Genomic DNA, 12789 nt, shown 5'->3' with positions numbered 1-12789 from the left:
AATACCCACATATTAACATCAGAGTGCAAACTGAACCTCTTCACACTGTCCTATCCGACAGATAGCCACAGGTAAGTTTTCTCAATCATTTTAGAAAAGGGCTGGGAAAACAACTGGCTTGGCGGACATAATCAGCAATGATTTTCCCTTTGTGCTGGTTTAACAGTAGATTTAAATGGGATTTCCCCCTCTCGTATAATCAGAGGAGTTCTTTTCCAAGTGGGCCCTTTAGGAGAAGCCAGACAAACACATCTCAAAGGTTTAAGGTCAAGAAGGTTTAGAGCTGCACACATATATAAGAGCATGTTGTGTTATAGTCTTTTTTTTAATTTAAAAAATACAAGGTCAGAGGGATTCTCACCTTACATTAGCGTAAGGTAGAAAGAAGCTAGCTAAACGATATAAATGGCAGAGGAAAGAGAGGAAAACTTTGCATTATAATACATTCAAAGACACAACGGGACCCTTGATTTGTGCTTTAGAGGCTCCACTGCTTGCAAACCCCCCATTTACTTTACATTTTCTACTCCCCCATTTCACCTCTTTGTATCTCTTGAATCCTGCTCCACACCCGTTCTTGTCCCCACTGCACATATCTCACCCCCTTATATAATCGTCCCCTCATCCCCTCACCTTATATACATTTTATACACTGTATACTTCAACACAGACGCTGTATACATTTGTATACACTGTATGCCTGTCTCCGTCTCCATTGTATGCCATCCATATCCATGTAGCGTTCACTATCTTTTATCGACACTATAGTCACTGTACGAGTCTTCCTCTCATCATTATTGCTCATTCTGCTTCTCCAACTATAATTGTACGACTATAATCTCTTGTCCCCCACCCATATTCCACTCCACCCCTGCCCCGCCACACCCCGCCCATATGACCACCCCCCCATCTTGGGAATCTCCACTCAGCACAGTAGAAGGAGGAATTCGGGACATCAGAAAAAAAGTTGAGGGAGGTGTGTGGGGGAGGGTGGGTCGAGAAAACAACTAACTCATTTAATGATGATGATGACAACAACGATGAAGAGAAATGTCTGTAGTATAATTACAAAAAAGGGAAAGTGCACTATAATGACATTGATTATTATTGCCTGTGAGAAATACTGCCCAATAAACAACAATGGAAATGTATGTGGATGTTTGTGTTCTGTTTCACTGCACACTCAAACATGTTTAGTAACTACCTTCACCTGGAGTGTTGGCAAGATGACTTTTATAGTTCTCCTGGCTCATGTAATGTCCTCAGGTGCAGAGCCACAGCTAACGCTGGTCCAGATATTTAGCCTGCTAGACATCTGGAATGCATCTGCGAGGCACCAGCGAGTCTCTCAGCTCATGTGCAGAGTGGAAAATCAGGGCTAAAGTTGTGTTGTGGCAACTATAGTCAAGTCAAGTTTATTAATACAGCTTATTTCATACGACAGGCACAACCTAAATATGCTTTACAATTAAAAGCTAAATATCATAAGTAACAAGCAAACAAAAAAAGGTATTACATAGAGGCAGGTATTACAATAAGGTAATAAAATAATAAAGTATTTTTAAAAGGATATGATAAAAAAAATCAATACTTACCCATTAACCCACATTTTTAAACCTAAAAGCTTGAAAAATGATCTGTTTTTAGTTTGATTTTCAAAGTAGACGCTGTTGTAGCCATCCTTAGTTCCTGTGGTAGAGAATTCCAGAGAGTAGACCTCAATGACTGAAGGCACTTTGAGCTACTTTAAAGTTTATTTGAGACCTTTATTTAACAATAGGCCATGTTCTGGCTAGGTTTATATGGAATTTAGGTTTTGGGAGTTTACACTCTGTAGTAACATCAATACTACACGTTATGTTTTTTTAGTGCTGATTGTGGCATTGTTTGGACTCAATATCTTTAAATAGTTCAACATTTTGGTAAAATATGCCTTCTTGGTGAGACTCTGTACAGAAAACATGAATCAGCAGCTTGAAGGCAGTTTTTGCTTAGCTTAGCATAAAGACTGAACCATGGCAAAGTCCTTCTATGGTCTTTAGTTCATCATTTTCTTTCACACTTGCAGATCCTGGGGGGATGTCATGTTTTCCAATTTCTGAAAAACATGAATTGCCCCCCCTATCCCGCCCCCCAATAAAAATACCCTAAATTATTCAAAATTGAAAAGATGCAATTTCAGACTCCACATTCTTCACATTTTAAATTCACATCTAAAAGGAAATGATTGAAATGGTGGAACAAATCATTTTGGGTCAACTTGTGTTGTTAGCACTCCTGTATTAGATATGATTAACATGTCTTTATCAGCAGGTTATGTACCACAGTCTTTATAAAAGCTGTAATAAAACCTCTTCTTAAAAGCCCAGTCTTGATCCTGAGGTACTAGCCAACTATAGACCTATATCTAACCTTCCTTTTCTCTCTAAATCCTTGAGAGTTAGTCGCCAATCAGCTGTGTGACGTTTTACATAATAATGAGTTATTTGAGGACTTCCAGTCAGGATTTAGAATCAATCATAGCACTGAGATGGCACTGGTAAAAATGACTAATGACCTTCTAATAGCTTCAGACAAAGGACTTGTCTCTGTACTTGTTTTACTAGATTATAGTGCTGCCTTCGACACTATTCACCATCACATCCTGCTACAGAGACTGGAGCATCTAATTGGCATTAAAGGAACCGCACTGAGCTGGTTTAAGTCTTATTTATCAGATAGATCTCAGTTTTTACATGTTAATGACAAATCCTCCATGCACACTAAAGTCAGTCACAGAGTCCCACAGGGTTCTGTCCTTGGACGGATTCTATTCACCTTATATATGCTTCCCTTAGGAAATATTATAAGGAAGCACTCCATAAATTTTCATTGTTATGCTGATGATACACAATTATATTTGTCGATCAAACCAGAAGAAACCAATGAGTTAGCTAAACTTTAAACGGGCATTAAGGAAGTAAAAAGCTGGCTGTTGTCCTCCAGCACCACAGTAAGGATCCTGGGTGTTATTTTTAATCAGGATATGTCCTCCGATTCTCACATAAAATTAACAACAAGGACTGCATATGCTCACCTGCGTAATATTGCGAAAATTAGGAACATTGTGTCTCAGAAAGATGCAGAAAAACTAGTCCATGCATTTGTTACTTCTAGGCTGGACTACTGCAACTCCTTATTATCAGGCTGCTCCAATAAGTCTGTTAAGAGTCTCCAGTTGGTCCAAAATGCTGCAGCTCGTGTACTAACTAAAACAAACCGAAGAGAAGCCTGTGAATGTTCTCATTCGTCCAGGTCATCGTTATCCTCAAAGCAATTTCAGTCAAAAACAACTGGACTGGTTGTTTGTCTAGGAAGACGTTTCACCTCTCATCCAAGAGGCTTCATCAGTTCATGTAAGCATCTGACCACGCTGGGACTGGTCCAACTAACCGGTGTGAGATCCAGGTATTTAACCTCTCACAAGGCCGATGATGTCACTGAAACCCTTTGTGCTCCAAGCCCACGCCCGTCGTTAGAGTGACAGTCGTTGGTGGGCAGTTGGTTTCGACTTCGTTAGTGCTCTATTGAGTCTGAACGACAGTCATTGGGGTCACCCGGGGCCATGTGTGAACAGTTGTCCTTTGAGGTTAGATTGTTGAATCTCCTGGGAAGGGATGAAAGGGCAGCATTGTAAATTGGAGATAAGTGGTGTCTCAGACCTCCTCCACTGTTTAGCGATGGTTTCTCCACTTTTACTCCTCTTTCAAACCATCTGTCCTCTCTGTCCAAGATTTGGACATTGCTGTCATCAAAGGAGTGGGCTTTCTCCTTGAGGTGTAAGTGGACAGCGGAGTCCAGGCCTGAGGAGTTAGCTCTCCTGTGTTGGGCCATGCGTTTATGCAGTGGTTGTTTTGTTTCTCCAATGTAAAGATCTTTGCATTCCTCGTTGCATTGGACAGCATAAACCAGGTTGCTTTTGTGGTGGTGTGGTGTTCTGTCCATCGGATGTACTAGTCTCTCTCTGAGTGTGTTACCGGGTTTGAAATACACAGGGATGCAGTGTTTGCTGAAAATCCTCCTGAGTTTCTCCGATACCCCAGCCACATATGGTATGACTATGTTGTTTCTCCTGTTATCTTTTTCTTTCTCAACCACTTTGGTTTTCTTTCTGGAGGCAGCTGCCGTTTTAACAAAGGTCCAGCTGGGGTAGCCACAAGTTGTGAGGGCGCCTCTCAGGTGCTTGCGTTCCTCCCCTTGAGCCTGTGAGCTAGTGGGTACGTTATCAGCTCTATGCTGCAGTGTTCTGATAACGCCAAGCTTGTGTTCCAAAGGGTGGTGAGAGTCAAAAAGTAGATATTGATCCGTGTGAGTGGGTTTTCTGTATACCCCTATGTGGAGGCTCCTGTCATTCTCCATATGGACGTCACAGTCCAAGAAGGGCAAGCTGTTGTCCATAACTTCCTCTCTGGTGAACTTGATGTTTCTGTTCACTGAGTTGATGTGTTCAGTAAAAGTTTGCACCTCTTCGGATTTGATCTTAACCCATGTGTCGTCCACATATCTGAACCAATGGCTTGGGGTTACTCCTTTGAAGGAGTTCAAAGCCTTGTCCTCTACCTCCTCCATGTACAGATTTGCCACAATAGGGGATACTGGTGAACCCATGGCACAGCCGTGTTTCTGTCTGTAAAAAATGCCATTAAACTGGAAATATGTGGTATTCAGGCACAAATCCAGAAGTTGGCAAATGTGGTCTGGTTTGTGATTTGTTCGGTTTTGTAAGGAATTGTCCTGTGTGAGCCGCTCTCTTACCGTGGCCAAGGCCTCCATTGGCCTCAGTGACATCATCGGCCTTGTGAGAGGTTAAATACCTGGATCTCACACCGGTTAGTTGGACCAGTCCCAGCCTGGTCAGATGCGTACATGAACTGATGAAGCCTCTTGGATGAGAGGTGAACAGCTTCCTAGACAAACAACCAGTCCAGTTGTTTTTGACTGAAATTGCTTTGAGGAAACCGAAGAGAACATATTTCTCCTGTATAAGCCTCTTTGCACTGGCTACCTGTAAAATCTAGAATAGAATTCAAAATCCTTCTCCTTACCTACAAAGCTCTTATTGGTCAGGCTCCGTCGTATCTTAAAGAGCTCATAGTACCGTATTACCCGAATAGATCGCTGCACTCTGAGAATGCAGGGCTACTTGTCGTTCCTAGAGTCTCCAAAAGTAGAACGGGAGGCAGAGCCTTCAGCTACCAAGCTCCTCTCCTGTCGAACAAACTCCCAAGTGTTATTAAGGAGGCAGACACTGTCCCCATATTTAAGAGTAAACTTAAAACTTTCCTTTTTAATAAAGCTTACAGCTAGGGCTTACGAGCCCTTAGCTATGTTGTTATTTTTAGGCAGATTTTATTCTGCTTAATGATGCTGCTATAGGCCTAGTCTGCCGGGGGATAATACTTTTCCAGATACTCTGACCTTCTCTCCTCTCTGTCTGTGTCATTCATGTCGTTGTTTGTGCTTTCTTGTCTCGCAAATTTCTGCTGATAGTGGTGGTGCCTGCTGCCGTGGTCCTGCATGACGCTTCCTGCTACTTATATAACTATTAGTCATATATACTGTCACTAGTCTTACAATTATAAAATTTGTAGCCATAAAAACACCATCAGTGGTATGTCTCGCTGTTTCGTAGCTGCTATGCTGCTACTCATCATTAATCAAGTTTGCCACCATAATTATTATCATTTTCATGTTCACGTTCCTGCTGTTGTAGGGCCACCGTACTCTACGGGGGAATTGGGTCAATGCAAATCATAAATAATTCATAGAATGTGGTCTTTACCTACTCTGTAAAGTGTCCCGAGATAACTTTTGTTATGATTTGGCACCATAAATAAAATTGAATTGAATTGAATTGAATTGATATTCATTATGCTCTTAGAACTGTGTCTTTCTAGAACTGTATGACTGCCATTGTGAAAACATGATCAGTTGGTTTACACAACTTGCTAAGGGCTTTATATTTTGATTCATATCCATATCCATCCATATCTATGAATCATGCATAAAGTAGTCCCATACACTGGAAGAAAATGAAGATGGTGAGAAGAACTGGGGCAGAGTAGACTTTAAATGCCTGAGACCCTTCAAATTATTATTTACTAATATAACAATTCAGTAAAATGATGATTCACTAATATAACCCAATAGCATCCAGCTGCAGACCCGGAGTACAAGCCCCTCACTTGACAGAGGTCTCTCACTTGACAAAGCCCCTTGCTTGCCGGAAGAGAAAATGTATTTTTTTTTTACTTTATGCAAAGTCACGCAATAGTTTTTTTAAATAGGTTATTTAAACTTTTTTGAAAAAGCACAAAACATAGCAAGTTAAAGGAAATCGATTTTTTTTAACTTTATTGAAAAAATAAGTTTTTTTAATAGGTTATTTAAACTTTTTTGAAAAAGCAAAAAAACATAGCAAGTTAAAGGAAATCGATTTTTTTTAACTTTATTGAAAAAATAAGTTTTTTTAATAGGTTATTTAAACTTTTTTGAAAAAGCAAAAAAACATAGCAAGTTAAAGGAAATCGTTTTTTTTTTTTAACTTTATTGAAAAAATAAGTTTTCGTTTTTTTGAAAAAGAACATACAGTTCCCCTCAGTCAGGTCTCAGTCCTTTATACACAGTTAGTGTATCTTACAGTTAATGTAGTCCTGAATATTGTGACATTACAAAGATGAAAATTAAAATCAAATATTACAATGTGGATGTTTTAGTGAAGATAAAAATCTGCAAAGTTTTAATGGAAACGAAAATTAAATGCAACTTTCATAAACAAATATTTTAAAGCCCTTTATAACAGGGTGACATGAAATTTCAAAATAATAGTGGGCTGTAGGAAATGACGATACTTAGTCCACGAGCACAACAGTCCTGTGACTGCCAATAAATATAAATAAAATTGAAAAATATATGAATTTATATTAATAAATGATTATGTTATGTGAAAGGTTAGTTAATTTTAAAGAAATCACAAAATGGAAACTGTAAATTGTTAAAGCGGACAAATTGTGAGATGGTGCAGAGTTTGACCAGCAGACACGAGTATGGATTAACAAACTTTAGTTTAATAGCCTTTTAATATTGATTTCATGATCCAATTTTAGAATTCAATAATCAATAATCATCTAGGCAACAATACATGGAGCCGATCAAGCTTTTTTTATTTAATCTATTTAAATGGTAATAATTAAACATCAAAAAAGTCTTTATGGCACACTGAAACCACTCTGGACAGAATTCTGGGACTTTTTGTGGCAGGATGGATCAAAACATGATGCCGTTTGCGTGTTATTTATTAAGGCAGTGGCTGTGAAGATGGAGATAGGTGTGTTTCTTTGTTAGAAGCTGCAGTTTCTTCCTCTTGAAGTCTGTGGGCTTCTTGTACAGTTCCATGACAATGGGGCCCAAGGCAAAACATTTAGTGCCGGTGAACCTCTTTTTAGGTTTGTAGTGCTTGAATTCAAAGAAGATAGCTGCTCCTTCTGGTAACTTCTCCACATGTCTCTGGATCTCCACGTCCACACTGGAGTGAATGTAGGTGTCTTCCTTTCTGGAGGCCACAGGGGTGTCCTGCACCGGGTTCACATCTACACCGTTCAAATCTTTAACACCAATAGTCATGTATAGTAAGGCAATATACCAGTTTCTAACAATCTGGATCTGAATGATGAACACTGACATTTTACCTCAGGCAAAAGCACGTTAAAGACAAAGGCAACACAATCTATGGGTTGTCTCGCTCCTGGTGTGTCTTTAAGGATTCCAAAAGGAAAAGAGAACTTCATCAAGCTGCGTGTCATCAAAGCAGATGATGGCTGTTGCTTTTTTTCCTTCCCACAGCGAATGCAGATAGCCGGTTGTGATGGCCTGCAAATAAACATCACTTTAAAATGACATGGCATTGATCATCTTCTGAGAAATGCTTTAAGATGGACATCCAGTGAATGCCATAACTTCTAATGAATTTAGTGCCATATAGATACCTCAAGGTGTTGTCTTAGTTTAGTGTTCCCTGTTATGAAGTCAATCAGTACTGAACACTGCTGTTTCCGCTTCTCCTGTGCCTCTTCTACAATTTCCTGTAGTTTCACAGAGCAAATATTAAAATTATACTAAGCGCAGTTAATTCCAGATACTTAGATGGCTTTTTACTGACCTCTAGTTTTTTCATGCTCCCTTAGATCCATTGTCCTAAAAGTAAACATTTTAAAATGTAGTTATGTTTAGTAAATGCTTGATATAAATTGGGGAGACAAGATAGCATGCTTGATATTAATAACTAAATCACATACTAACCAACTCAGCCAGGTTGATTGTGCATGGCCTCTTTAAGTCACTGTGTTCCCTGATGACGTGATCATCCTGTGTTGGCTCCACATTTATAATATTATAATATAATGAACTTTTAGTAATGTCATGAAAATTTACATTACTACCACTATTTAAAATTGTAAAAATCACATTAGTTTCTTAAACAAATAATGTCTCAAACCTTTCCATTTTTGTCCTCCGCTTGGCTTGTGACCTCCTCCTGGACATTAAAAACAACTGTGTCCTTTTGAGGAAAGTATTTATTTTTTTAACCATGTCAAACTGTTAGAAATCAATCAGTTATGGTGATTAACATACATAGACTTTTATAATATTAGACACTTAATTCACCTCTCTTTCGTTTTAGTCTAAAGACTAGTTGAAGAAGACCATTCAGCATGCTTTCTGCCTCCTTGGAAAAATGGGCAAACCTTCTGCCATGTCTGTAGAACAAACAAAGAGTCAAAATATGACAAAAACAGACACAGACCCCTCCAGGTGCAGGTTTTCCACTAGCACTGCACACCACCATCTCCGCAGAGCTGCCATATCATCCTAAAGGTAGAACATTGCCACAAATACAAAGTGCATGTTTGTATTTTTCTATGTTGTACGGTAACCTCATGATTCCAAAGAGATATTATTCATGTTTGATAATGTCTACTTACAACAGTGAAGTCAAATGGTGCATCCATATACGGGTTAAAGAGAAACATGCTGAGGCTGGCTTGTCTTTTCATCATTGTGGTGCTCATGGTTTTCATTAGCACTGGCAGTTTAATAAGCCTTTAGCGGCTGACACAACAATCTCAGCGCAGGAAAATCCCTTACACATCTCACAGGTTGCAAAAAAACTTTATCAGAAATGTATTTGCCACAGAGTGACAGCACTATCCTCAAATTCGCGCGCATCAAAGATTGCTAGTTAGCTCGTAGTTAGCAACATTATCAACATAGCAAAGCTTACGTTGTTTTTAAACGTCTCCATTATCTTCATCATGTTCGCTAAAATTCCCGCCCACTTACTGATTCACTTCCGGCAAGCAAGGGGCTTTGTCAAGTGAGGGACCTGTGACAAGTGAGGGGCTTGTGCTCCGGGTCTGCAGCTGGATGCTACTCAATATAACAGCTCAGTAAAAATGATGATTTACTAATATAACATTTCAGTAAACAGTGATACTCTGTTGGCTGTATAGGACAAATAAACAAGAAAGGTGAGAACAGTAAATGGTTCCATGTGCAGTACCTACACTCAAGAACAAAAAAGCAGAGTCAAATTCGGATATTTCTTTCAAATTTTGATACATAAAGTCACCTTATTGTATCTCATAATTTCCTAAAATGTAGTCCCTGGCTACAGCGAATGCGTTAGAGTTAACGCCTACAGCTCCAGTTCGGCCCCCTATCTTTTCTACGAGTGCCTCATCTTCTCAAACCCAAACTATCTTCGTCTGCTACCACTGTCAGTGATTTCCTTGTTGGTCGGGGGAAGTTCGCTTTCACTGGGTGTGCTCAGTGGCAGCAGGCTGGAAGAAGGGAGGGGTGCGAACAAACGTGTCTCTATCAACCTTCTCATTGACAAAGCTCTTCGAAAGACACTTCAGGTACATTTTCACCCCTTTTTATTAACTTTCATCGAGCCGTTGGGCCACTTTTGCTCAACTGTTGCTATCCTGTTGCTCTTTTGTGCTTCGCGCGGGTTGGGAGATGTTGCCGACCGAGCATGAATGGACCACTGTGCACTGATATTACACAAGGCTACAGTGCAGTAATGTAAGCTAAATCATTGTACTTTCACACTACTGCTTAACTTCACGTGTGTTGAGTTTCTAGTTCATATTTGTTGTTTTGGTATTTGTGGGTGTTTCCACTCACACCGGAACATGGTGGCAGTGATGGAGAGCTTCATGGTTGCATCGCAGTTTTCTTAAAGGAAACTGGTTTAGGTTCAGTCACATTTAAACAAGTCCTAGCTGTCGCCCGACACAGACCACACGTCGTGACTTTAAATCGTTATTGTTACTTACAGCTAAAGTTATATAGGCTTAGCACGTTGAAATGACAACATGTGAGCTAACGTTACGAGGCCGGACAGTACCTAACGTCAGGGAAACACCTGTGGAGGCAAATCTAAAAAAAAGTAAAGGTAACGTTAGCCTGTTTACATACAAACCATTATAAGACACACGCTCAAACATGAGAGGCTATCTGACAGACAGAAGGCCTATGCCAGGCCAGCTAATCATGGCACTCTAAAATAAAAAAGCGATGCTAGTCAGATATAAGGGCTTATTTCTTGTTAGCTAGGCCAATGCGAGAGATAAGAGTCAATTAAAAACAACTAACTAACATCTTGAAAGCGCCACAATGTTGTGTGGTTGGCCCATAAAACGTTCAACCCGTTGGTGCCTCGACTAAACAATAGTCCACAGACAATTAACTCTACATAACGCTAACATTAGTCTCGCTCATATCTGAATTATTGTATTGTATTGTAGTCCGTGCACGCGCGCTTCTTTCTTCCCGCCGCCCTTGCGTGTGCGAGCTGAGCCTGTTTGACCTTAAATGCCCTGGGCCTGTGAATGTTCTCATTTCTCTAGGTCATCGTTATCCCCAAAGCAATTTCAGTCCAAAGCAACTGGACTTGGTTATTTGGTTATTGGTTATTACAAATAACCAAGTCCAGTTGCTCTTGACTGAAGTTGCTTTGGGGTTTTGCTGCCTTTCCTCCCCAGCAGGTCCAACCCGTTTCTCAACACTGTCTTGCCATCCAGAATGAAATACCAATTTGTAGCTTTACTAGATTCCACTACATAACGTACAGTAACTTGCTGCTGGTTGTAGCAGATTAAACACACTCACTTAAATATCCAGTCTCAAATTGAATTATTGTTACATTTTGCCACAATACATTTAAGACACCTGCATTTATTCACTTATCAGCTTAATTTGACTCTCAAAGTTGCTCTTGCTGAAACTACAGTACAGCACATGTTTAAACCAAACTTATTGGTAATATTTCTCCAAACTAAAGCGCTCAAGTTTAAAGAACATTGTACAAGAACATGCATTTTGTTTCTTGTTTCCAGTGTTGTTAGCTTTCCTACGTTTCATTCCACTGTTGTTGTAACCTACGTTTTCATTACACAGTATGGTCGAAGGTGCTTGAAAATGAACGTGACAATGGACTTACCACTTGGTATTACTTGCAGCCCTGGGGACGCTCAAGGAAGCTTTGCTTTAAAAACGAAATAGTTGTTTTCTTCTCAGAGAGGAGCTTGCGTTGCCTCTCTTACTAATTTGTCGCTGTCCACCCTTTCACCTGTATTCATTAAGCTTCTTCTCAGCAGTTTAATTCCACCCACTTTACCCTCATTCATTGGATTCGCACCACCACAGGAGACATGTATATAATAGTGACTGTCAAAATGGCAAAAGTGAGTCAGTAATACAGAACACCTGCATGTTGTCATAAAATATCCATATTTGGCGCCAGTGTCGCAAGAGAAATTAGGATGATATTTCGCAGTATTGTTTTTTTTCCCACCACTAACTAATACTGCTACAGCTTAACCTCTAATGACTCACGTCAATATAAAGATAAACATCAATTAGTCAATTATGTGAATCTAGCCTATAGTTGGCAAAGTTGGAACATTGCCATTTGTGTAGACATATACAGACTATCATGTTGTCTAATCAGTATCTCGATGTACCACACCTGTCAAGCAAAGGATAAGTGCTCAATAGCCGATTTAAACAAATGTTTTTGAACAAAATTTGAGAGTTCAGCCCTATCTTTTTGTCTCTCTCACACACACACGCACGCACGCACGCACACACACACACACACACACACACACACACACACACACACTTGTGAGAAATAGCTGTGGGTAGTGTGAAATATGCAGCAATCAGTTGCTCGGCTGGACAGAGGAGGGGAAGAGATGGCAGAGGTGTGCAAACACAGCTAATGCACACAAACATAACTTTAGAGGTTATATGTTGACCTACTCTCTGTAGGACGTTTGACTGTAATTATAGTCGTGTCATCATCCACTGTGTTCCTGAGGCCTTTTTCATCTGCATATCTGTGCATTACTCTTTAACAGCACACTCTATTTATTATTTATTTATTTCACTCCAATATCTGTACAGTCCGAATTGTTTTTATTTATTTATTTCAATCACATAGATTACAGCCATCTGCCTTCTGACAGTGTCACAAACAAACAAAAAACATGCTTCAGGACATTTTTGGGAAGATGCTTAAAAGGTTTTGAGCCCTGTACTATTATTATTACTATAGTACTCAGTATAGGGCTACTATTAACATTTACCCAAATTCCCTCATCTGTTTTTTTTCCAAAATATATTAGATTCAAATGGAATTATAGAATTACTTACAAAATAAATAAAATACTAACCTTGTTA

General features: G+C 39.6%; 1 protein-coding gene and 1 long non-coding RNA gene across 7 annotated transcripts in view; one reads left to right on the top strand and one right to left on the bottom strand.

The window, feature by feature from the left end:
• Positions 1–7086: 7086 nt before the first annotated feature.
• LOC310959745 lies at positions 7087–9344 on the bottom strand. Of its 6 annotated transcripts, XR_014593583.1 has the most exons (7): positions 9021–9344; positions 8704–8795; positions 8534–8596; positions 8338–8412; positions 8198–8232; positions 8025–8120; positions 7087–7908 (listed from the first exon to the last, which is right to left on the bottom strand). It is a non-coding gene; the product is annotated as an uncharacterized lncRNA (long non-coding RNA). The 6 variants fall into 6 exon arrangements; XR_014593580.1 differs by having other exon boundaries at positions 7087–7643; positions 7728–7908; positions 8338–8795; XR_014593581.1 differs by having other exon boundaries at positions 8534–8795.
• Positions 9345–9833: 489 nt separating this feature from the next.
• The window catches only part of cpt1a2b (carnitine palmitoyltransferase 1A2b), a 42432-nt gene continuing 39476 nt past the window's right edge, over positions 9834–12789 (top strand). Inside the window, exon 1 of the mRNA XM_083931852.1 lies at positions 9834–9956. The gene's annotated coding sequence lies outside the window, so the exon portion shown is untranslated. The remainder of the gene's footprint in view (positions 9957–12789) is intronic.

This window comes from Echiichthys vipera (assembly GCF_963691815.1).
Source record: "Echiichthys vipera genome assembly, chromosome: 17".
NCBI classification, from domain to species: domain Eukaryota; kingdom Metazoa; phylum Chordata; class Actinopteri; order Perciformes; family Trachinidae; genus Echiichthys; species Echiichthys vipera.
The sequence above is the reverse complement of the archived record's forward strand: the minus strand, read 5'-3'. Positions and strand labels throughout refer to the sequence as shown.